The sequence below is a fragment of the Hylobates moloch genome, unplaced genomic scaffold (assembly GCF_009828535.3).
Source record: "Hylobates moloch isolate HMO894 unplaced genomic scaffold, HMol_V3 SCAFFOLD_1, whole genome shotgun sequence".
Taxonomy (NCBI): Eukaryota; Metazoa; Chordata; class Mammalia; order Primates; family Hylobatidae; genus Hylobates; species Hylobates moloch.
This window is the reverse complement of record NW_026652276.1, coordinates 64998687-65024227: the sequence shown is the minus strand read 5'-3', so window position 1 is coordinate 65024227 and position 25541 is coordinate 64998687. Positions and strand designations below refer to the sequence as shown.

General features: G+C 37.8%; 1 protein-coding gene across 1 annotated transcript in view; it reads right to left on the bottom strand.

The window, feature by feature from the left end:
• The window catches only part of NFE2L2 (NFE2 like bZIP transcription factor 2), a 162154-nt gene that overhangs the window by 136487 nt on the left and 126 nt on the right, over nt 1-25541 (bottom strand). The gene's annotated exons all lie outside the window — the stretch shown is intronic.

The following is a 25541-nucleotide window of genomic DNA, read 5'->3' as shown; positions in this document are numbered from 1 at the left end:
AAATACAGTGTAAAGATTGATTCGTTTTTCTTTAACCATGTTAAATACTTGTCATCATTTGAACTGTAGCTGAAGCAGACTTACGTTTTTCCTCCTTATGTGAGTAGCCTGTCATCATGTCATGAAATGAACTTCTTTGATGTCATTTCTCTTCAAGAAGCCATTCTAACTGCTACCTGAGCCAGGAGTTGGTACTTTCTTAAGAGGATTAAGAGTATGTTATTTTGTTGATTTGTTTTAGTATTTTTATGTATATCAAAATCAAATTAAATCGGGGTTGTCCTTTCCATTCTTGCTAGCATCAGGCATTAGACTGTCCCTTTTGCTATTTGTAGGAAGTTGTGTTTATCTTCCGAGGTATAAAACAGAATGATGAATGGCATGTACTTAGGAATACTGATATTTTTACAGTACTCTTAACTTTGAATGGCACTTTTATGTGCAAGTTAAATAAATGAGAAAGGTGAGAACAAAAGTTTTGCCTCTGGTTAAGTGGCACAATCAGAACTACAATCTAGGTATTGTGACTCACAGCTTTGAGTTATTTCTATAAGAGCAGGCGGTTTTTCTTCCTCTCTGGGACTGTGAGGTGTACACCATTAGGCCCTAATGCTAAATATATTGAGTAATTAAAAATACATAGCAGCCATTTCCATCCCTGACCCAATGTGTCTAGCTTTCTACTCTACCTCAGCAAGAACAATTGTTGTACCTAAATTATTTTATAAAATTCAGAGATAAAACCACCACCACCCAGAACCCATTAAAAAAAGAAAAACAGTAACTTTTACATGGTCAACTGTAATTATTTTTCCTTTCGTGTTTGGGAGTGTGTATGAGATTTTCCTCTCTCCCCCTTAAGTGTGTATAATTGCAGAATGTTTTTTTGTTAACCTTCATATCCATTTTAGATTGCATCTCTTCTTTCTTTTTTGTTTTTCTTATCATACTTTAAGTTCTGCGATACATGTGCAGAACATGCAGGTTTGCTACATAGGTATACGGGTGCCACCATGGTTTGCTGCACCCATCAACCCATCATCTAGGTTTCAAGCCCCGCATGCATTAGGTATTTGCCCTAATGCTCTCCCTCCTCTTCCCCACCACCCCCTGACAGGCCCCGGTGTGTGATGTTCCCTTCCCTGTGTCCATGTGTTCTCATTGTTCAACTCCTACTTATGAGTGAGAACATGCTGTGTTTGGTTTTCTGTTCCTGTGTTAGTTTGCTGAGAATGATGTTTTTCAGCTTCATCCATGTCCTTGCAAAGGACATGAACTCATTCTTTTTTCTGGCTGCACAGTATTCCATGGTGTGTATGTGCCACATTTTCTTTGTCCATTCTACCATTAATGGGCATTTGGCTTGGTTCCAAGTCTTTGCTATTGTACGTAGTGCTACAGTAAACATATGTGTACATGTGTCTTTATAGAGAATGATTTATAATCCTTTGGGTATATACCTGGTAATGGGATTGGTGGGTCAAATAGTATTTCTGATTCCAGATCCTTGAGGAATCGCCACACTGTCTTCCACAATGGTTGAACTAACTTACACTTGCACTAACAGTGTAAAAGCATCCTATTTCTCCACATCTTCTCCAGCATCTGTTATTTCCTGACTTTTTTTTTTTTTTTTTTTGAGATGGAGTCTTGCTCTGTCGCCCAGGCTGGAGTGCAGTGGCACGATCTCCACTCACTGCAAACTCTTGACTCTTGGGTTCATGCCATTCTCCTACCTCAGCCTCCCGAGTAGCTGAGACTACAGGTGCCCGCTACCATGCCCAGCTAATTTTTTGTATTCATAGTAGAGATGGGGTTTCACCGTGTTAGCCAGGATGGTCTCCAACTCCTGACCTCGTGATCTGCCCACCTTGGTCTCCCAAAGTGCTGGGATTACAGGCATGAGCCACCGCACCTGGCCTATTTCCTGACTTTTTAATGATCGCCATTCTAACTGGCATGAGACAGTATCTCATTGTGGCTTTGATTTGCATTTCTCTAATGAACAATGATGATGAGCTTTTTTTCATATGTTTGCTGGTGCATAAATGTCTTCTTTTGAGGAGTGTCTGTTCATATCCTTAGCCTGCTTTTTGATGGGGTTATTTTTTTCTTGTAAATTTGTTAAAGTTCCTTGTAGATTCTGGATATTAGCCCTTTGTCAGATGGATAGATTGCAAAAATTTTCTCCCATTCTATAGGTTGCCTGTTCACTCTGATGATAGTATCTTTTGCTGCACAGAAGCACTTTAGTTTAGTTAGATCCCATTTGTCAATTTTGGCTTTTGTTGCCATTGCTTTTGGTGTTTTAGTCATGAAGTCTTTGCCTATGCCTATGTCCTGAATGGTATTGCCTAGGTTTTCTTCTAGGGTTTTTATGGTTTTAGGTCTTACATTTAAGTCTTTGAACCATCTCGATTTAATTTTTGTATAAGGTGTAAGGAAGGGGTCCAGTTTCAGTTTTCTGCATATGGCTAGCCAGTTTTCCCAATACCATTTATTAAATAAGGAATCCTTTAACCATTGCTTGCTTTTGTCAGATTTGTCAAAGATCAGATGGTTGTAGATGTGTAGTGTTATTTCTGAGGCCTCTGTTCTGTTCCATTGGTCTGTATATCTGTTTTAGTACCAGTACCATGCTGTTTTGGTTACTGTAGCCTTGTAGTATAGTTTGAAGTCAGGTAGCATGATATGTCCAGCTTTGTTCTTTTTGCTTAGGATTGTCTTGGCTATATGGGTTCTTCTTTGGTTCCATATGAAATTTAAAGTAGTTTTTTCTAATTCTGTGAAGAAAGTCAATGGTAGCTTGATCAGAATAGCATTGAATCCATAAATTGCTTTGGGCAGTATGGGCATTATCACAATATTGATTCTTCCTATCCATGAGCATGGAATGTTTTTCCATTTGTTTGTGTCCTCTCTTATTTCCTTGAGCAGTGGCTTGTAGTTCTCCTTGAAGAGGTCCTTCACATCCCTTGTAAGTTGCATTCCTAGGTATTGTAGCAATTGTAAATGGGAGTTCACTGATAATTTGGCTCTCTGTTTGTCTATTATTGATGTATAGGAATGCTTGTGATTTTTGCACATTGATTTTGTATCCTGAGACTTTGTTGAAGTTGCTTATCAGCTTAAGGAGATTTTGGGCTGAGATGATGGGGTTTTCTAAGTATACAATCATGTCATCTGCAAACAGAGACAATTTGACTTCCTCTCTTCCTATCTGAATACCCTTTATTTCTTTCTCTTGCCTGATTGCCCTGGTCAGAACTTCCAATACTATGTTGAATAGGAGTGGTGACAGAGGGCATCTTTGTCTTGTGCCAGTTTTCAAAGAGAATGTTTCCAGCTTTTGCCCATTCAGTATGATATTGGCTGTGGTTTTGTCATAAATAGCTCTTAATATTTTGAGATATCTTCCATCAATACTTAGTTTATTGAATGTTTTTAGCAGGAAGGGGTGTTGAATTTTATCAAAGGCCTTTTCTGCACCTATTGAGATTATCATGTGGTTTTTGTCATTGGTTCTGTTTATGTGATGGATTACGTTGGTTGATTTGCATATGTTGAACCAGCCTTGCATCCCAAGGATGAAGCCGACTTGATCGTGGTGGATGAGCTTTTTGATGTGTTGCTGGATTCGGTTTGTCAGTATTTTATTGAGGATTTTCACATCAATGTTCATCAAGGATATTGGCCTGAAATTTTCTTTTTTTGTTGTGTCTCTGCCAGGTTGTGGTATCAGGATGATGCTGGCCTCATAAAATGAGTTAGGGAGGAGTCCCTCTTTTTCTATTGTTTGGAATAGCTTCAGAAGGAATGGTACCAGCTCCTCTTTGTACCTCTTGTAGAATTCAGCTGTGAATTCATCTGATCCTGGGCTTTTTTTGGTTGGTAGGCTATTAATTACTGCCTCAATTTCAGAACTTGTTATTGGTCTATTCAGGGATTCAACCTCTTCCTGGTTTAGCTTTGGGAGGGTATATGTCTCCAGGAGTTTATCCATTTCTTCTATCTTTTCTAGTTTATTTGCGTAGTGTTTATCATATTCTCTGATGGTAGTTTGTATTTCTGTGAGATCAGTGGTAATATCCTCTTTGTCATTTTTTATTGTGTCTGTTTGATTCTTCTCTCTTTTCTTCTTTATTATTCTGGCAAGTGAGTGGTCTATTTATTTTGTTAATCTTTTCAAAAAACCAGCTCCTGGATTCACTGGTTTTTTGAAGGTTTTCTCGTGTCTCTATCTCCTTCAGTTCTGCTCTGATCTTAGTTATTTCTTGTTTTCTGCTAACTTTTGAATTTGTTTGCTGTTGCTTCTCTAGTTCTTTTAATTGTGATATTAGGGTATCAATTTTAGATCTTTCCCGCTTTCTCCTGTGGGCATTTTAGTGCTATAAATTTCCCTCTAAATGCTGCTTTACCTGTGACCCAGAGATTCTGGTATGTTGTGTGTTTGTTCTCATTGGTTTCAAAGAACCTATTTATTTCTCCTGTAATTTCGTTATTTATCCAGTAGTCATTCAGGAGAATGCTGTTCAGTTTCCATGTAGTTGTGTGGTTTTGAGTGAGTTTCTTAATCCTGAGTTCTAATTTGTTTGAACTGTGGTCTGAAAGACTGTTATGATTTCTGTTCTTTTGCATTTGCTGAGGAGTGTTTTACTTCCAATCATGTGGTCAATTTTAGAATAAGTGCTATGTGGTGCTGAGAATAATGTATATTCTGTTGATCTGGGGTGAAGAGTTCTGTAGATGTCTATTAGGTCCACTTGGTCCAGAGTTGAGTTAAAGTTCTGAATATCCTTGACAATTTTCTGTCTCGTTGATCTGTCTAACATTGACAATGGGTGTTAAAGTCTCTCACTATTATTGTGTGGGAGTTTAAGTCTCTTTGTAGGTCTCTAAGAACTTGTTTTATGAATCTGGGTGCTCCTGTATTGGGTGTAGATATATTTAAAACAGTTAGCTCTTCTTGTTGCATTGATCCCTTTACCATTATGTAATTCCCCTCTTTGTCTTTTTTGAACCTTGTTGGTTTAAAGTCTGTTTTACCAGAGACTAGGATTGTAACCCCTGATTTTTTTTTTACTTTCCATTTGTTTGGAAAATATTCCTCCATCCCTTTATTTTGAACCTATGTGTGTCTTTGCACGTGAGATGGGTCTCCTGAATACAGCACACTGGTGGGTCTCGACTCTTTATCCAATTTGCCAGTCTGTTTCTTTTAATTGGGACATTTAGCCCATTCACATTTAAGGTTAATACTGTTATGTGTGAATTTGATCCAGCCATCATGATGCCAGCTGGTTATTTTGGACATTAGTTGATGCGGTTTCTTCATAGTGTCATTGGTCTTTATATTTTGGTATGTTTCTGCAGTGGCTGGTACCAGTTTTTCCTTTCCATATTTACTGCTTCTTTCAGAAGCTCTTGTAAGGCAGGCCTGGTGGTGATAAAATCCCTCAGCATTTGCTTGTCTGTAAAGGATTTTATTTTTCCTTCTCTTATGAAGCTTAATTTGGTTGGATATGAAATTCTGGGTTGAAAATTCTTTTCTTTAAGAATGTTGAATATTGATCCCCACTCTCTTCTGGCTTGTAGGGTTTCTGCAGAGAGATCCGCTGTCAGTCTGATCGCTTCCCTTTGTAGATAACCTGACCTTTCTCCCTGGCTGCCCTTAACATTTTTTCCTTTGTTTCAACCTTGGTGAATCTGATGATTATGTGTCTTGGGGCTGTTCTTGAGCAGCATCTTAGTAGTGCTCTCGGTAGTTCCTGAATTTGAATGTTGGACTGTCTTGCTAGCTTGGGGAAGTTCTCTTGGATAATATCCTGAAGTGTGTTTTCCAACTTGGTTCCATTCTCTCCATCACTTTCAGGTACACCAATCAATCATAGGTTTGGTCTTTCCACATAGTTCCATATTTCTTGGAGGCTTTGTTCATTCCTTTTCATTCTTTTTTCTCTAATCTTGTCTTCATGCTTTATTTCATTAAGTTGATCTTCAATCTCTGATATCCTATATTCTGCTTGATCGATTTGGGTATTGATACTTGCGTATGCTTCATGAAGTTCTCGTGCTGTGTTTTTCAGCTCCATCAGGTCACTTATGTTCTCTAAACTGGTTACTCTAGTTAGCAGTTCCTGTAACCTTTTATCAAGGTTCTTGGCTTGCTTGCATTGGGTTAGAACATGCTCCTTTAGCTCGAAGGAGTTTGTTATTATGCACCTTCTGAAGCCTACTTCTGTCAATTTGTCAAACTCCTTCTCCATCCAGTTTTGTTCCCTTTCTGGCAAGGAGTTGTGATCCTTTGGAGGAGAAGAGGCATTCTGGTTTTTGGAATTTTCACCATTTTTGTGCTGGTTTTTCCTCATCTTCATGGATTTATGTACCTTTGATCTTTGATGCTGATGACCTTTGGATGGGGTTTTTGTGTTGGTGTCCTTTTTGTTGATGTTATTGCTTTCTGTTTGTTAGTTTTTCTTCTAACAGTCAGGCCTATCTTCTGCAGGTCTGCTGGAGTTTGCTGGAGGTCCATTCCAGACCCTTTTTGCCTGGGTATCACCAGCAGATGCTGCAGAACAGCTAAGATTGCTGCCTGCTCCTTCCTCTGGAAGCTTCATCCCAGAGGGGCACCTGCCAGATGCTGGCCAGAGCTCTTCTGTATGAGGTGTCTGTCGTCCCCTGCTTGGAGGTGTCTCCTAGTCAGGAGGCATGAGGGTCAGGGACCTACTTGAGGAGGCAGTCTGTCCCTTAGCAGAGCTCAAGCACTGTGCTGGGAGATCCACTGCTCTCTTCAGAGCCAGCAGGCAGGAATGTTTAAGTCTGCTAAAGCTGCACCCACAGTCATCCCTTCCCCCAGGTGCTCTGTCCCTTGGGAGATGGGAGTTTTATCTACAAGCCCCTGACTGGGGCTACTGCCTTTCTTTCAGAGATACCCTGCCCAGAGAGGAGGGATCTAGAGACACAGTCTGGCTACAGCAGCTATAGCGGTGGGTTCCACCCAGTCTGAACTTCCTGGTGACTTTGTTTACACTTAGTTGGAAATGCAGAAATTACCTGCCTTCTGCATTGGTCTTGCTGGGAGCTGCAGACCAGAGCTGTTCCTATTCGGCCATCTTGCCAGGATCCTGCATATCTTTTCTCATTTATGTTTCTCTCATCTTGCCTCTATGCAATGAAGACCATCCTTCATGTTAGCCTGATTACCAATTTTTTTTTGAAGATCTATCTTATTTTTTTAAAGGCTCTTCGTACAGTTTTGTTGTTGTTGTTGTTTTTTGAGACAGTCTTGCTCTGTTGCCCAGGCTGGAGTGCAGTGGTGCTATCTCTGCTCACTGCAGCCTCTGCCTCCCAGGTTCAAGTGATTCTTGTGCCTCAGCCTCCCAAGTAGCTGGGATTACGGGTGCACACCATTATGCCTGGCTAATTTTTGTACTTTTAGTAGACAGGGTTTCACCATGTTTGCCAGGCTGGGCTCAAACTCCTGACCCCAAGTGATCCACATGGCTTAGCCTCCCAAAGTGCTGGGATTATAGGTGTAAGCCACCACACCGGCCTCTTTGTAGTTTTAAAAAACCATTTTGTTCTTGCAATGATTTTATTACCTGACCATTTGATGTCACAAGAACATCAAACTATTTTCTTGTGGACACTCTGCTCCTGTCCTACTTTCATTAACACTCTAGAGCAGTAGTTCTCAAACTTTAATGTTCATCAAAATCATCTGGAGGGTTTGTTCCAACACATATTGCTGGGCCCCATTCCCAGATTTCTGACTTAGTAGATGCGGGGAAGGGTCTGAGAATTTACATTTCTTACAAATTCCCAGCAATGCTGATGTTGCTGGTCTGAGGACTAGACTTTGAACCAATGCTGTTAGGATTACCTGGACAACTTTTAAAACATACATATTGATGCTGTGATCCTACCTCCCAGAGATTTGAATCAAATAGGTGTTAGGTGTGGCACTGCTCTTTAAAAATAATTTCCTAGTGATTCAAATAAACAACTAGGATTGGGAACCACTGACCTAGAGGTTGATGAAAATTAGATTTTAAAAAGCCAGCACGCCTGCCTCCCTACCTCTTGCAACTCTTTCCTTCCACAAACATTTGCTAAGTATTAGTAATGGTAAAGGTATCCTGCAGAGATTATGCACATAAAAGAGTTGCCTATGATATGGTTGTTGTCCTCTAGTAGTTACTATAGTATATGGTAGATATAGATGTATACATAAACATCTACAATATAAGAAAATATAAAATCCATACAGGCCATATGGATTTGAATCAAACATACGAACCAAATAAAGTATTACAGAAGAGTGCAGGGGTAGGGGGGATAACTTCTAGATAAACGAGGAGGCATTATGAATGGCGGTTGTCGGGGAGGTGTTTTCTACATAATAAAATGGTTGGCAAGAAACCCTTTTTGTTACGGGAATAGTGCATGAAAAATCTTGGAAGGTAATTTGGGGGCAAATTTTGAACAGCCTTATATGCCAGAAGACAATAGTGGTAGTATTGAATGTTTTCATCAGAGCTGTCAGCGTGGCAGAAATTTACAGGATGAAGTGGAAAGTGAAAAACAAATAGAAGCCTTGTCTCGGTATTAGAGATGGTGCCCTGATTATGGGGGTAGTTTTCAAATTAGAGTTTTTAAATTAAAAAATATGAAAAAGTTTTACTTAGTTGATAACAGTTTTGAAGTAATAAGATGACAACGTATTTGCAAATACTCATTTTAAATTTCTCTGTAAGTTATTGGGGGAGGTGTACCCTTAGGAAGAACTTGGATAGAAGAACACAAGACTGATCCTGGATATAGGTTTGCTCTGTCTGACCTCTCATAACCCCCTTTTAGGTGCCTAGTGTTCTGATGGTATCTCCATTCTGACCTATCAAAACTTGCTCTTAGGGAAGAATGTGACATCAATCATTTATTCTTTGGCCTAGAGTATTTGAGGTTTCTCTTACATGTTTGTATGTTTGTATAAAACAAGATTTATTTCCTACCCTCCCATCACTGCCCCCTACCTCACACACTCATACACAAATCATACAGAACAAACTTCTTTCTATGGTTAAGGCCAAGCCAGTCTGTGGGAGTTCCTCAAAAATAAATATATGAGAAAGGAATTAGACCTACTGCTATGATCAACAATGTCTTTCCCTGGGGGAAAAGTGTCTGCTAAAGTGAAACTAAAAAGAAGACCCACATAATTCACCAGGTAAATATAATAATTCAAAGTGTGAGCCTGAGGGGCTCAATATCTTGATCCTAAACTATTTAATTCTCTTTTAAGGGATAACAAAGATTTTAATTTTTTGGGTGATGTTGTGTAAGGGCTTTATCCTAGAAAAGTACCAAAAAAAAAAAAACTCCTTTGAAGATATACCAATGAATTATCTTAACAAGAAAACACCTGACAACACTATAATTCCATATGTTCTGGTAACATCAAATGAGAGCTCAAAAAGGAATCTGCACCTCAGAATTGTAGGATATTGAGAGTACTATTGAGTTGGGAGGAGATAAAGATTGATAGTGACGACTATTAGACTCAGAATGAATGGTCATATGCATCAAACTCTTTCCATTAAAGAGAGTTAATTTATTATCTTACTGACTATAAAAATGAGTGATTATATTTCTTTTACCAATAAGTAAAATTATTAGAAAGACGATTTCTTTCACAACTGTTATGAAATTGAAAAGATGTCACTTATCTTTCCCTTTCCCTTCTACCTAAATAATCATCCTTTAGTTTGCATAGTTAACCATTTTTAGGGCTACTTTTGAGTGTGCTATTAATCTCTTTTTATTTAATGTGTTTTATTCATAATTGGAGACTCTCCATCACTCATTCCCCTTCAAGAACATCTATAATGAGACATCACTGGACATGAAAATTATAGTAAGGTATCCCAGAAACAGCAGTTACTATTATTGGAACCTAAGGGAGAGCAGCATCCAAGAAGTCTTACAAAAGGTTTGTGTCAAACAAACAATAAAAGCAATCTCCGAGGGACCAGATCGCTGATTGATGAAGTGCTTTGCCAATTTAGGCAGTAAGAAGCTGTTTAATTATACCAAAGCAGTATTGCAGACTACCTCAAGCTGTTCTCTATTTTTGATGAGATGATATCTACTTGCCAATAGAGTGTATGATTTACTATTATAATCTGATCAACATCATAGTTGAACAAATATGATTCTCCTGGTGGACTGAAATTCATCTACTACTTCAGTGGTTTACCCATATCAATTACAATGAAGTTATTGGATTGAGGTTGTGAGCAAGGTCACATTTTGCTCTGCACTGATGACCTGCATTCTGAAAGTATGGTAGGAAACCCAAAATATTTTCAAAACCACTTGTGCTAGAAATCACTACCTAAATGTAGTTTTGGAGACGAATATAGAGAAAGAGTATTAAAATAACTTTTAATATGTTCTGTATAAACTGAGGCCTAGTGATAGCTAGGGTCTTCAGTGTATAAAGTTTCTGTTTTTTCCCAAGGCCTCCAGTTGTGGGTATGGGAGATCATTTTCTTCTTGAGTTGAGATTTTAAGATTGCTGAAGGCAGAAACCATATGTTGTATTTCTTTTCTCTTCTACCACAATGCCTTGGTTGAGGTGGTCAAGGTTAAGAATAAACAAGGCAGGCTAGAGTATTTGTGCCATGTCAGATTGAAGCCTATCAGGAGTGGGACTAGAAGCTAGGAGCTGAGCTTTGCACACATAACCCCATCTGGGAATGGTGGGGATAATACAAAATTTAGCAGCCATTGCTATTGTTCTTCTCTACATCTATGAATACAGATAAACTCAGCAAGCCCCCGGTTTGAGTGCTTGATGGCAGTACTCCGCTCTTATATTCAGATATAGTATTAAAGCATTTTGAAAGTTTTACATAATTGGAAATCATTGTTTAGCTCCCTATCTTTTGACTTTAGTAAAAAACCATCTCAGATAGATTGAGGTCCAACTATAATTCTTTTAAAGACAATCCTTGCAAATCTATTTTCACATATCTTATCTCTAGTATTTAGAAGTTATTTCTTTTCTTTTATTCCACCTGTAGTAGCCAGTCTTCAAAAGGTCCCCAATGATTTCTGCCTCTTGAAATTCACATCCTTCTATTGTCCCCTCCCAGAACCTACTAAGATTGATGTGTAATGACCAACAGGATAAGACAGAAATGATGGTATGTCACTTCTAAGACTAGATTCCAAATGACCGAAGCTTCTATTATGGACCCTCTCTCATTTGCTTGCTGTCTTAATTATCTTTTCTCTCTCACTTCTCTCTGTCTGATCGCTTACTCTGTGGGAAACCAGCTGCCATTTCATAAGGACACTTGAACAGCCTATGAAAGACCCTTGTGGTAAGTAACTGAGGCTGGTTAACAACCTTGTGAGTGAACTTGGAAGTGGATTATCCAGCCCTAGTTAATCCTTGAGATGACTGTAGCCCTGGATAACAGCTTGATTGCAACTTTTTGAAAGACTGTGAGCCAGAACCACCCACCAAAGTTGTTCCTGGGTTCTTGATTCTTAGAAATGATGTAAGATAATAAATGTTTGTTGTTATAAGCTGCTAAGTTTTGGGGTAATTTATTACCCAGCAATAGTTAACCAATATAACCTAACTGCATTGAAATGTAACATACTGGCTTTATGGTTAGGTTGAAGAAATGACATCTCTTGCTCTTTTCTGCAGGTGGCCGTTAATTGCTCACCAGTGCTTTGTCAAAGTACTTTGCCACTTTGCTTTTGCAAAACTAGTGAACACAGTAATTGACCTGATTACATCTTGATTCTCTGAAAGAGTTCATTCAATTCACAGAGGATGAACACATTACTCTAAGATATCTATTACTTACATTGGTTTACCATTGGCTTGTCCCTGCAATTATCAAAACTGCTAGGTGATTAAATAGCATAATGTGTTTTATAGCTGTTTTCCTCATCTCTCACTTTCACAAATGTGGGGTAGTATTAGTATCAGTGAATACTGGAGAAATCATGACATTAAAGTTACTGACTAGCTGAGGCCACTAGGATGACTGATCAATTTACATTTATGGAGTGGCATGGTTAGCATATTTGATATCTGAGTGATGGGACAGGTCATGCATGCTAAAATTTTTGCTCTTTCTTTATACTCTACTAGCCTCTCTAAATTTGTTTTACAATATTCATTGATGGTTTTTGAAACAGTAATAAAAGGACAGGCTAAGTTAAAAAAATTATTTTAAGTTAATTTTTATTTTTGAGACAGGGTCTCGCTCTGTCACCCAGGCTGGAGTATAGTGGCACTATCTTGGCTCACTGCAACATCCACCTCCCAGGTTCAAACAATTCTCCTGCCTCAGCCTCCCAAGCAGCTGGGATTACAGGTGCATGCCACTGCACCTGGCTAATTTTTCGTAGTTTTAGTAGAGACAGGGTTTTACCATGTTGGCCAGGCTGCTCTCAAACTCCTGACCTCAAGTGATCTGCCTGCTTGGCCTCCCAAAGTGCTGAGATTACAGAGTGAGCCACCACACCCAGCCTAAGTTAAACATTTAAATATACTTTTACACTTTTTATTAGGGAAAACTTGAAAACACACCCAAGTAGAGCATACCCGAACCCTCATGTATCCATATCCCGGCTTTCACACGGCCATTCTTGTCTTACTTATCCTCTAATTCACTTGCTGTGTTCCTTGATAACTACCTGCATTGGATTATTTGGATGCAAATCCAAGACATCATCGTATTCCATAAGACAAAGTAACTAATATTCTTAGTACAAAGCTGGGAAGCAGGAGCTCACCTGTTGTTCTCACTGATGGGTTCTAAGGAAAGTGTGAGTTCCCATAAATATGTTTGTATTTCAGGCATGTTACATGACTGATCATCAGCCTATATTATTTCTTCCAAGGTACAACTGAATTTTCACAGAGTTTTATGGTGATACTATAAATTCACATTCTGAATTTTGGGTTTGAAGGTAAATATGACTTTTTTTCCTGAAATTTTAAGATCCACCAGGGAGCTGGAAGTTCCACGGATTGGTTATAATAAACAAACTCCCTCAATGATGAGTGGTCTTTTGAAGACCATGGTTAGAACTTGGGATTGTGCTTCCCATGACTACAAATGTACTTGTAGCTTAGGTGCAAAAGGGTAGGTCAGTGGGTAGCTAACTACTGAGGATTGATTTTCCTCACGCTGGTGTTTTATAAGTGTCACCCAGAACTGGCATATAAAGTGGCTCATTCATCCAAGTATCTTCCTTTACCTTTTACAAAATCCTTGGCTGTTGTGGGGCCTACATCTCTTCATGATTATTATTGCATCTGGTGTCATGTTTTTCCAGCTGGTGTATTGCTTCCCTGTAGGCCTCTTGATGTTCACTCCTTCAGCAGCCTCCTGCCCCTCCGAGGGAGCTCATCCTATGACCCTGCTCTACACAGGCAACCTTTCTAACCTGAGCTGTGATTACATGGATAGGTTTAGAAGCTATTTATGGATCATACATATGGCTCATCATAAAAAAGAGTGTTAGAATTGATTAATTAAAATTTAAGTTATGTGAATTTCGACTTTTCTTCTCCCCAAACATCACATACAAACAAAGCAGTATATTACTTTTGATCCAGTAGCTTTGGCTTTAAAAAAAAAAAAAAAAGAAATGAAGGTGCTGATAGTCCCTGATACTTGAATGCCTTCAAAACAGAAATAAAAAATTAATATCTAACACTTTCAAACATACCATTATTTTGCATAAACACTTAAAACAAGCTGGATCAAGGACATATTTTGAGGACTATATGCAGAGGATCTGACAATGTCCTGAAAGAGTGTATTTTATAAAAAGAATCCCCTTTAGCAGAATTTGTTGGCCTCCTAGTGACCATCCTCATGTTCCTGCCTTGCAGTCTGGCTATGAGTGGTTCTATGCATGGCTCTATTTTGAGGTGTGTCCCCTGCTTTGGCTTCTCCTAGGAGGACCTTCTGGAATTAGCCTCAGCTGTCTTCCCATGACTTTGTCTCTTGGCTCATAGACTGACCTCATTTTTCTCTTCTCATCTCTCTCTAGTCCTGCATCATACTGACCCAGGTTGAAAAAACAGGAAAAAAGATAAGCCTAAAAGAAAGGAAAAACAAGAAAGTGAGGATGTTAAAAAAATAAAAGAAATTAGAGCATGAAGAAGCTACCATATTTCTTTGCTTAAAAATCTAGTCATCAAATACATCAACATTAAAAAAATAGATTTCAAAAACAGATATTGCTTCTTTCAGTAGCAGATTTAGGGACGCAGTGGGAACACTGCATGGGTGATTAACAGGTCATTTTAAACATTTGATTCAAAGTAGCTTTCATGCTTTTTCAGGCTTCAGGATTATTATTGCTTGTGGTAGGAGGTGGTGCCATGGTTCAGTTAGACTAGAGAGAAAACTTATTTGACTGTAAAAAAATAAGGATGGGATGACCATTAGAGGTATGTGTACTCCTAATATACTCACAGTAGCTTTCTTACAGCTAAGCTAAGCAGTGGGGAGCAAAGTCAGCTTCCCCTTTCAGAAAAGAAAATAATGGGAAACGGTGACGAGAGAGAGAGCTAAGGGCCACTTGGGATGATTAAGCAGGCAGGATACTCTCTCTGTAAATTTTCCTGAATAGAGAATAGGGAGTTGTAAGAGAGTCTATAGTCCTGAAATAGTCAAAGGCAGAATTAGCAAGAGATGATTATAAGCCCCTGAAGACCACTGACTTTTGCCACATCCGCAGACCCAGCTTTCTCTGGGGCTCTGGGGGAGTCTTAGCGCATGCAGAAACTTGGTTCTTCTCTTTGCCCCAGAAGAATACTTTTAGTCAATGGAAAAAAACAATTCCTATCATATCTGAATTAAGATAGAAAAGACTTGCCTTTGAGAATATCACTTGCTTTTGGGTGCTTGGTAGTTATTGTCTACAAAGGATAAAAGTGGTCAGATGAAGAGAACTAAGAAACTTGGAGGTATGAAAAGGCCAAGTTCTAGGATTTATGAATAAACAATTTCCAAGCTATGCTCTCCGTAGCATTAAAAAAATCATCTTGGGAACAACTTACCCAGAACATCTTTTAACTATTTACCACTGATCTAAATGCAATGATAAAAATAACTTTGTGACCCTAAAATGGAAGTGAATCAGATCTTACAAAGTAACTTAAATCATGCTATATCACAAAAGTCACACTAAATTCAGCTATCCTGTTTATAGGAATCATCATGTTTGTGTTCATATCTGGATTGGATTTGGAAATTTGATTTTGAAGTGTAGGAATGACTTTCAATATGTGATTGCTTATGACTTTCAAAATGTGATTATATGAAATTGAAATATACCTATATTTCATACATATCAATATGTGAAATTATTCCTTAAATATTTTTTGCAACTTTGTTTTATTAATAGTGGCATTATATATTACCTCTGGCAATTGGTTGTCTAGAGCTTCCTCAGTGCATGTTTTAGCTGATGTTTTTAGAAATATTTCAGAGCTGCAGTTCTCAAGATGTCATCTGGAAACCCCTGTGGGTCCTTGAGACCCTTTCAGTGGGTCAGCAAGGTCAAAACTATTTTCATAATAAGACTAAAATGTTATTTGTCTTTTTCACTCCCATTCTCTCATGAACGTAGAGTGGAGTTTTCCAGAGGTTACACAAAGTGTGATATCTCAAAAGATGAAATTCAGAAGCAGATATAAGAACCCGGCTGTCTTCTACCAAGTCAGAAGCCAGGCATCAAAGATATTTATGAAAATGTAAAGGAATATCATTCTTCTCATGTTTTTTTTTTCTGGAAAACATGTTTTTTTAAAAATAAAATGTTATTATAATATGCATTGGTTTATCACTCTTTCTAAGTAAATTGATGAATCAAGACTTTAAATATTTTTCAATTTTAATTTCTAATATGTTATAGTTGGATAGATGTAAATATAAACAGAAGCTCTTTGTGGGGTGTGGTGATCTCAATTTTTTTTTTTTTTTTTGCAACAGGGTCTTGCTCTGTTGCCCAGGCTGGAGTGCAGTGGTGTGATCATGGCTTCCTGCAGCCTCGACCTCCTACCTCACTACCTCAGCCTCTCAAGTAGCTGGGACCATAGGCAGGCTCTACCATGACTGGCTAATTTCTTAATTTTTTGTAGAGTTGCAGGTCTCCCTATGTTGCCCAGGCTGACCTCAAACTCCAAGGTTCAAGTGATCCTCCCACCTCAGCCTCCCAAGTGTTGGGGTATAGGTGTGAGCCACCACACCTGGATGGGTCTCAATTTTTAATATTATAAAGGGATCCTAGAGACTAAAAAGTTTAAGAATTGCTGCTTTAGAGGTGTTTTGTTGTTGTCATTGTTGTTTTGTTTTGTTTTTGAGACAAGATCTCACTCTGTCGCCCAGGCTGGAGTGCAGTGGTGTAATAATGGCTCACTGCAGCCTGAACCTCCCAGGACTAGGCAATCTTCCCGCTTCAAACCCCCCACCCACCCCTAATAGCTGGGACTACAGGCATGCGCTATTATCCCTGGCTAACTTTCTGTATTTTCTGTAGAGGTGTGGTTTCGTCATTTTGCTCAGGCTGGTCTTGAACTCCTTGGGCTCGAGCCATTGGTGCAGCTCAGCCTTCCAAAGAGGTGGGATTACAGGTGTGAGCCACTGCGCCCCGCCTGTTTTAGAGTATTGATATTGGTAAATATCAAATCTTGATTATATATGTTCCAATAAAAATAATTATTTTAAAGTGATTTTTGACTTGGGTTCCCAAAATACTTGTGAATCTATCATTTTATAATAAATCTGAGATGTAGGCAAGTCAGAAATTATTCCTACTTAAAATATGAAAGAAATCAAGAATTTTAGATTGCATACTAAGCAGAAGAGAAATTATACATAAGGTACTTTCAACTCTCTCCCAATTATTTGGCTAATTTTAAAAGTCACTTTCCTTTTGCCCTGTATACTTGAGTGTAATTGTGACATCCAGGAGCACAGTGAATGGCATTGTGACACAACATGGAACTACCTGCAGCCACTTTCACATTAAACATCTTCACCTCCTGAGCTAACTCACTTCCCTTTACTGCAACAGACAGCTAACCATAGTTCAATGCTTTCCTGTCATTCAAATACTGTAATCTTCCTTCTGTAGTTGTTTAGGTCTTCATCCTTTCTCAGTACAACTTTTTACAATGGCCAACAGGTTCTCGGGTATACACAACAGGTTGACTTCCACTTGGGAGAAAATTCCGAAGTGGTGATCTCTTCAGGCTTGTCATGCTAATTCCCTGCTCAAGAGCTTATAAAAGCTCCCACTAGCAAAAGTTTTTACTCTTTTGCTAAGTTTTCAATGCTTCCACGGTTGGTCTCACCTTACCCATTTAATTTTATTTCTCTTCCCTCTACCAATAATTAATTTTTTCCAGGAAGACTGTCTTCCTTATACCAGCTTCACTTCCCCTTCCATAATAGCACTTAGAATTTATGTTTTTGCTCATTAATCCTTTAATGCTCCTGCGAACCAAGCCCAGAGATCAAGACAACACATTTGGCCATGGTAGAACCAATATTCAAACCTAGGTGTGTGTAGCACTGAAGCAACTGCTCTTAGCCATTATACCAACTATATTAGTAATTCAATTACATTAAAATGGGCTAAATGACCCATGATTGTATGCTCAGATTGGTTAAAAGAAAACATCTAAATGCATTTACAAGAGACACATCTAAAATATATGGATACAAAAAGATTAAAAGTTATAGGATGGAATTATAAACACACTCACAAAGCTGGTGTAGTTAAACTTTAAAGCAAAAACCATTATTAGAAACAGAGGGACACCTGATAATTATAAAAGGTTCAGTTTGCCAGATAAATATAATAATTTTGATATATCTAATACATAGCTTCAAAATAGAGAAAATAAAAATTAGCAGACCTACAAGGAAAAATGAATAAACCCATAATAGTGGAATATTTCAACATACTATCAATAACTGATAGAATAAGTAGATAAAATACCTGTGATTTAAAAGATTTAAACAATACAATCAGCAAATTTGAACAGGCATTATATGGAACCCTATACTCCCAAACAAGAAAGAATACTTATTCTTTTCAAATACAAAAGTGAATTATTTATAAGTGAATAATAGTGAAAATAGTTATCAAAACTTGAAGGAATAAAGTGAGTTGCTTAGAAAGAAATTTATACCCCATAGAGATATAGTCTCTAAAAAAAAAACTGTCAGAATGGTAGCACACACACCTGTAATTCCAGCTACTCAGGAAGCTGAGGTGGGAAGATTGACTGAATCCAGGAGTTCCAGGTTACAGTGACCTATCATCATGCCACTGCCCTGTGGCGACAGAGTAACCTTGTCTCAAAAAAAAAAAAAAAAAAATTAAAGAAAAAACAAACAAGTATAAATAGAAAATCTGAATAGCATTATGTTATTTAATCTATGAATAAAAACCTTCCCATAAAGAAAACTCTAGGTTCAGATTGTTTCTTTGGTGAATTCTACCAAACATTTAAGGAAGAAATAATGATCAATCTTATACAAACTCTTCTTGACACCAGAAAACAAAGGAGTACTCATTAGCTTGTTTCACAAGGTCAGCAAAACCTGACATGAATATTAGAAAAAGAAAAATTTCTTTTAAATTACTTTTAAATATACTTTTAAATATAAATATACTTTTAAATATAAATACAAAAATCCCTAAACAACATTTTAATATACTGTATTTAGTAATATATAAAAAGGCCAATATCTCATGACCAGGTTGGGTTTATGCCAGGATTACAAGGTTGCCTTAACAGTAGAAGGCCAATCCTTATAATTTACCTTACTAACAGAATAAAAGAGAAAAATCATATGATTATCTCAACAGATACAGAAGCCACCCCTGCCACCAGCCCATGCTTTTTTTTTGTTTTTTAAAGACAGAGTCTTGCTCTGTCACCCAGTCTGGAGTGCAATAGCACAATCTTAGCTCACTGTAACCTCCACCTCCCGGGTTCAAGTGATTCTCCTGCCTCAGCCTCCTGAGCAGCTGGGATTACAGGTGTGTGCCACCACGCCTGGCTAATTTTTGTATTTTTAGTAGAGACGGGGTTTCGCCATATTGACAAGGCTGGTCTTGAACTGCTGGCCTCAAGTTATCTGCCCGCCTCCGCCTCCCAAAGTGCTGGGATTACAAGCGTGAGCCACCATGCCCGGCAAGAAAAAACATTTGCTAAAATTCAATATCCATTCATGATAAAAACTGTTGGCAAATTATGATCAAAAGTGGAGTTCCTTAATCTGCTAAAAGGTTTATTAAAAAAGCGAAACATCAGAACCCTACTTCAAACAATGGCGAAATGTGGAGAGATTTCCCTTGGAAATCAGGAACATTATAAGGTTGCCATTATCTAAACTTCTATTCAACATTGCACTGGAGGTCCTAGCCAGCTGGGTAAGGCAAGAAAAAGCACAAGATATAACAATCGAAATGGAAGAAATCAACTGTCATTATTAACAAATGATATAATTCTATGTAAAAGATCTAGAAGAATATATAATAGTTAAGATAGTGTGATACTGATACAAAGTTGATAGATAAACCAATGGAACAGAATAGAGAGCCCAGCAACAGATCAGTGCTTATATGGACACTCGATCTATGACAAAGAATGTCAAACAAGATCTTTTCAACAAGTGGTGCTGAGACAACCCCCCATACCAATGTGGGGGAAAAAAAAACTTGACCTCTACTCCATAAACACCAAAATCAATTCCAGGTGAACTATAGATATAAATATGAAAGGCAAATCAATATAGATATGAAAGTCAAAAAAGCCTTATAAAAATAAGGCTTCTAGAAGATAATAAAGGAAAATTACCTTCACTACCCCAAAGCAGAAAAAGATATCTTAAACAGAACACAAAAATATAAAATAAAGGAAAAGGTTGGTAAATTTGGTCACAATGAAAGTTAGATCTATTGTTCTTCAAACATCACTATTAGGCAAATAAAAAGGCAAATCACATAATGAAATTAGAAATTTGCAATACATCTATCTGAAAAAGGCTCATATCTGAACTATATAAATAATTCTTAGAAATCAATAAGATGATGACAGGTAACCAACTGAAAGACGAATAAGAGCCTTGAACAGGAGTTTCACAAATAATGACATCCAAATAGTCAACAAACACATAAAAAGGTGCTTGATCTCATTAGTAATCAGGGAACTGCAAATTAAAACCACAATAAGATAATAGTACACATCTATCAGAGTGACTGAAACTAACTAGATTGACAATAGCACACATTAGAGCAATGGGAACTTTCATATACTGCTAGGGCAGCAAATTTTGTAAAATCCCTTTGGAAAATGGATTGGTGTTTCATTATCTATTACAGTTAAGCAAAGTTAAACATATGTACACTTTCTGACCGAGGAATTCCACTCTTAGATGGATACTCAACAGGAATTCATATGCCTGTCCACCTAGAGACATCTACAACAATGTGCATAGCAACCCCTATCCATAGTAGCATGAAACTGGAAACACTTCGAATGTCCATTAATTGTTGAAAAGATAAACTCTGATATATGGATTCAATAGAATACTATACAGCAAAGAAAATAAATGTACAACTATAATAATATTATTAAAACTCATAAAGATAATGTTGAATGAAAGAAACCAGACACAAAAGATCATAATCTTCTATTTATATAAATGCAAAAAACAGGAGCAGGTAAAATATACATGCTTAGTTGATAAAACCATAAAAAAAAACAAGGAAGTGCTTATCATACATGTAGGACAATGGTTACCTTTGGTGGGCAGGGAGAGTGCATAAAGTGATTGGGAGAGAGCATATGGGGGACTTCTGGATTCTGTAATGTTCTATTTCCTGACCTAGGTGGTAGATTAAGGGTGCTTGATTTGTGATAATTTATGCTTTGGTTCACTGTTCTCTGTTATATTTCACAAAAAAGGGTATAAAAATCCAAGAATTCCTATATTTAGGGATCACTCAGAAGCTCTGAAGACAAGTAATGAAAATCAGAGCAATAAAGAAATTTGGTGCATGATTCCAGGACTTAATCAATCCTATTTAGACTTTTTTTTTTGTGCCTCAAGTTAGAAGATGTCATGAGTGCAAATAAATCCACTCCACTTAAAATTACAGGTCATACATTCACTGCTTGTTTCTGTGCATGTGGTCTGTTCTCAATTAAGAGCCAAGTGTCCCAGGACTCAGAAAGAACAGGTTTGTTGAGATGGCCCACCTAAAAGTGATATTCACTGAGGTTTTAATTTTTGTGGGAATCACAAGAATCTCGATGGACTTGGCTTCATGTGAAATACCTGTTCCTCTGGTAGCATGAATTCAGGGTACCTGCTTGGGTTCTACTTTTCTATGGAGAGGTGGTAGGAAACTCTTCATCAAGGTCACCTTCATCCTTATTCCCACTAATAGTATTACATAATTTTTTTCCCACTTACGGACTGACTTCTAACTAGCCTGATTATACCATGTAAATGAGGCATTGGCTTAAATACTTCTGCATCTCATAGCACCTAGTAGTGAATTAGGTACACTATAGGCTTTCAACAAACGCTTTTACCATCTATATGTTTTCATTATTATACACATATTTGAAATATATATAATCAGTAGTTTTTCTACTGGTACCTAATTTTGGTTTACATTAAGCTTTTCATCACCCAGAAGAAAGCTTTTTGTTACTCTGTTAATATCTGCAAAATTTATAAATTTTGCCTTCTGAGAGTTGGCAAGAAGCATATCTATACCTTAATTTGGACAAGGAAGCAGTTAACTACATTTACATTTAAAGTATTTTAGTAGTGTCAGATTGAGCACTCCAGGGAGTCAAGCAAAAATTAACAGATCCTTCCGAGCTTGACTGGATGGTGCTCGAACAATCGCTTAAGATCTGGAGATCTAGCACACAAATCAAGTCCTCCTCATTGTCTGCCTTTTCTCAGAACCATTAAATAGTTATTTTACATTAGTCAAACAACTCTTAGAATGTCTTAACTTTTTTACAGAGCCTGTGTTACAAAGGAGGTGGTGAATCAGAAAGGAGGTACCTGCATAGGCTTGGAAACCTCACGGAAACCCTTTTTCTGACCATTCCCAAGACTTATCTTTGACTTGCACATTACATAGAAATAAACTTATTTCTGAAGGTTAGATCTGCAAGTTGGCTTGTAAAAGCCTATCTAATCCATAATGTACTGGAAATGGTATTATTTTGACCACACCTAATCATTTATAGCATTTTTTTTCTGACAAAAATACATTTACAGCCCTAGGTCAGTATGCAAGGGACAAATACTTCTTGCATATTTTTCTTCTCCACACCCCAGTGTGGGTTATAACAGTAGTATGGGAAAGGTAAGGTTGATATCTCTAGGCACCAATAACTTAAACTCTGCAACTGTGCTATCAAATATAGTCACCATGATCCACATAAGGCCATTTAAGTTTAAATTAATTAATTAAAATTAAAAATTCAGTTTCTCAGTTATCCTACCCACATTTCAAGTGCTCATAGTCACATGTAACTAGCAGTGACAGTACAGATACAGAACATTCCCATCATCTTGGAAAGTGCTCTTCTATGAGGTAACTTTGTACATTAAATATTAGCTAGGCATTTTCCCTTCCTTCCTTCCTTCCTTTCCTTCCTTCCTTCTTTCCCTTTTCTTTTCTTTTTTTTGACAGGGTCTCACTCTGTTGCCCAGGATGCAGTGCAGTGGCACAGTCTCGGCTCACTGGAACCTCCATTAGCTAGGCATTTTCACATGTGGGAAAAAGAGGAAAACAGTTCCTATGGGGACTGTGGCTCAGTGTCTCTCCCCAGATTCAAAGTGACGAGTCATTTATAGATTAAGTATAAGTCTCAGATTCTTACGTGGGATATGAACTCTGTCTTTATGGAGTTTATGGCCTATGGGAGAAACAGACATGAGTAAATGAAAAGTTAATTAACATATAAAGGCAGTATATGATAAATGATAAGAGGATAAATTCTCAGGGAAAGAAAAGATTTAAGAGACACAAAGGATAATGTACTGTTGATGTACTTAATATAAAAGGCAAAAGAGGAAAAGGCTGAAAATAACCCTGAGGTTGATGGAACAGGATGACAGTGGCACCTTGGTGGACTATAGGGAAGCATAAAAGGGAGGAGAAAATGAGCTCAGTTTCTACCCCATTCAAAGAAGCACATGGAGAATCAGGGGATTACATTCTTGCAAAAACAAAAGACGACCTACTGTGTCAAAGGCCCCAGGACATCTCAATTCAATAACTGATAGGTCTAGACAGCTGTTATTGTATTTCTCTGCAACAACTTCATCAGTGACATCCGAGATTGGATTCTAAAGATACAGGAGGAAGTAAAACATGAGGAAATGGAGGTAATGCCTAGATGAACTGAGGGGGTAGTATGCGGGAATAATTCTTGGCTCATTAATTACTGGATTGAGCCATCTCCATCTATCTGTTTTGGAGACTGCTTTATCAGGTCAGAGGAGATGAATGTGGCTTTCTTCAGATTGTGCAAGACAAAAAGAACACCATTAGAATTATGTACATGACACTGGAAGGCAAAGTGCGTTTTAAAATTTTAAAATAAGAGACAACTCCTCTAATGGACAATGAAATCAAGTAAAGGAAAGGAAGCTAGGATTTTTCCTCTGTTATCAAATATGTAGGAGCATATAGCCGCTTTTCTGGTCATCAGCTGAATATTGAAAATGTCAATCAGGTACAACTTCTTTGTTGTGAGGGTAGGCAATAAAGTATGCAAAAGCCAGAAACTAGTGGCTTGCAGGCTTTGATATTTAATTATACAAGATCAACTAAAGATTCTCTTTTTTCACTTATAAATACCTAGGAAAGTGCTATATGTGTTTCATGTTCTTGCACCTCTTGAATGAGGTCGTGATAGCTGTGGTGGCAATCTCTGAAATTCTTCCCAGAACTCAATCCTTAAGAACCAGGAGTATAGTTTATAACTAAAGTGAAAATTTATTTTAGAAGGCTCAATTTTAGATCTATAAAATAAAAAACCAAAACCCCGAGCCTATATAAGTAATTTTAACATGCAATGTTAATGTCTCCAGACTCTAATGGTGGAATAAGGACAATAACATGAAGTATATGGTGTTTGAGATAAAATATAGCTATTTGAGAAAAGCTTCTTGACTCTCCTTGAGCCTTCGTCTATAAAACAAGGATAATAAAACTTGTGTCATTGTGTTGCTGCAAAGATTGATTAAAGAGATATGTATAAGATGCCTAGGTTATGGCCATTTTTTATATTTAACGAATTCCTAATCTTTCTTGTTTCTACAACTGTACTAAATTATTTTAATAGCTGCAAAAGTATTTTACCATATTGACTAACCATTTCTCTGTTGCTAGACATTTGAACTGTTTTCAATGGTTTGGCATCTCTTTGTATATGAATTTTAGAGGACATTAGGACCTCCTGTAAAGGCCAGGTAATATATATTTTGGGGCTTGTGGGACCACATAAGGTCTCTGTTGCATATTCTTTAAAAAAGTTTCTTGTTTTCTTTTAACAACCCTTCTCAAATACAAAAACCATTAGCATGAGGGCTGTGTAAAAACAGACCACAGGCTACAGCTGGCCCTCCAACAGCGATTTGCTTAGCCCTTAATTGATAGTTTTTAACCAGTCTGGGCCTCTTTGGAAGTTCACTCTAAAGGCATAATCTCAATTTTAGAAGCTGGCAACACCCTAGAGAGCAATTGTTAGTCTCTAGTCCCATGGATGTGGTGTTCTTCAGATTCCTCTGCTAATATTTTTCTTGTTAGGAAAGCATGATGTGAAAGTGGTGACAGGATGGAGAATGACAATGGCCAGTGTATGTGAATTTTTGTCTAAGCTAATTCTTATGCAAGACACTGGCTGAAAAACAGGTGAGGAGCACTTTTCACGTGCTATCTTTCAGAAATGAATTCAATCTGTAAATAACTGAGATGTCTTCACAGTTCTTGGGTAATTTTTATCTATAGCAATAAGAAACTTTGTCTCTGTTAGAGTTAGGAAGGGGTTAGGATCCAGTAATGAATGAAAAGAGAACTTAAGTTGCAACTCAGTTTCTGTACTTACTTGTGATCTAGCATTAAACACAGTGCCAGGCACGAAATAGGTGGTGAGAAATAAGAAAATGATAGAGCTATTTGCTCTAATGGTTAGAGGCAATGATGGTCAGCTTTGAGTTACTTTGGTGACCCCGCAGGGAGGAAGAGCACAGGTGGAACATTAGATTGTCTTTCAGGAAAAGGATGCCGCTGGATCCATCAGGTCCAGTAGCACTGCCCACTTCTCCTGCTCCAAGGCATCTGCCCTCGAAAGCCCCCAGGCCACACCCGAGGACACCACCCAGGGTTCTAGGACACCTCGAGGGCGGAGGTGGTTTGGCTCTTGGACCAGCTGG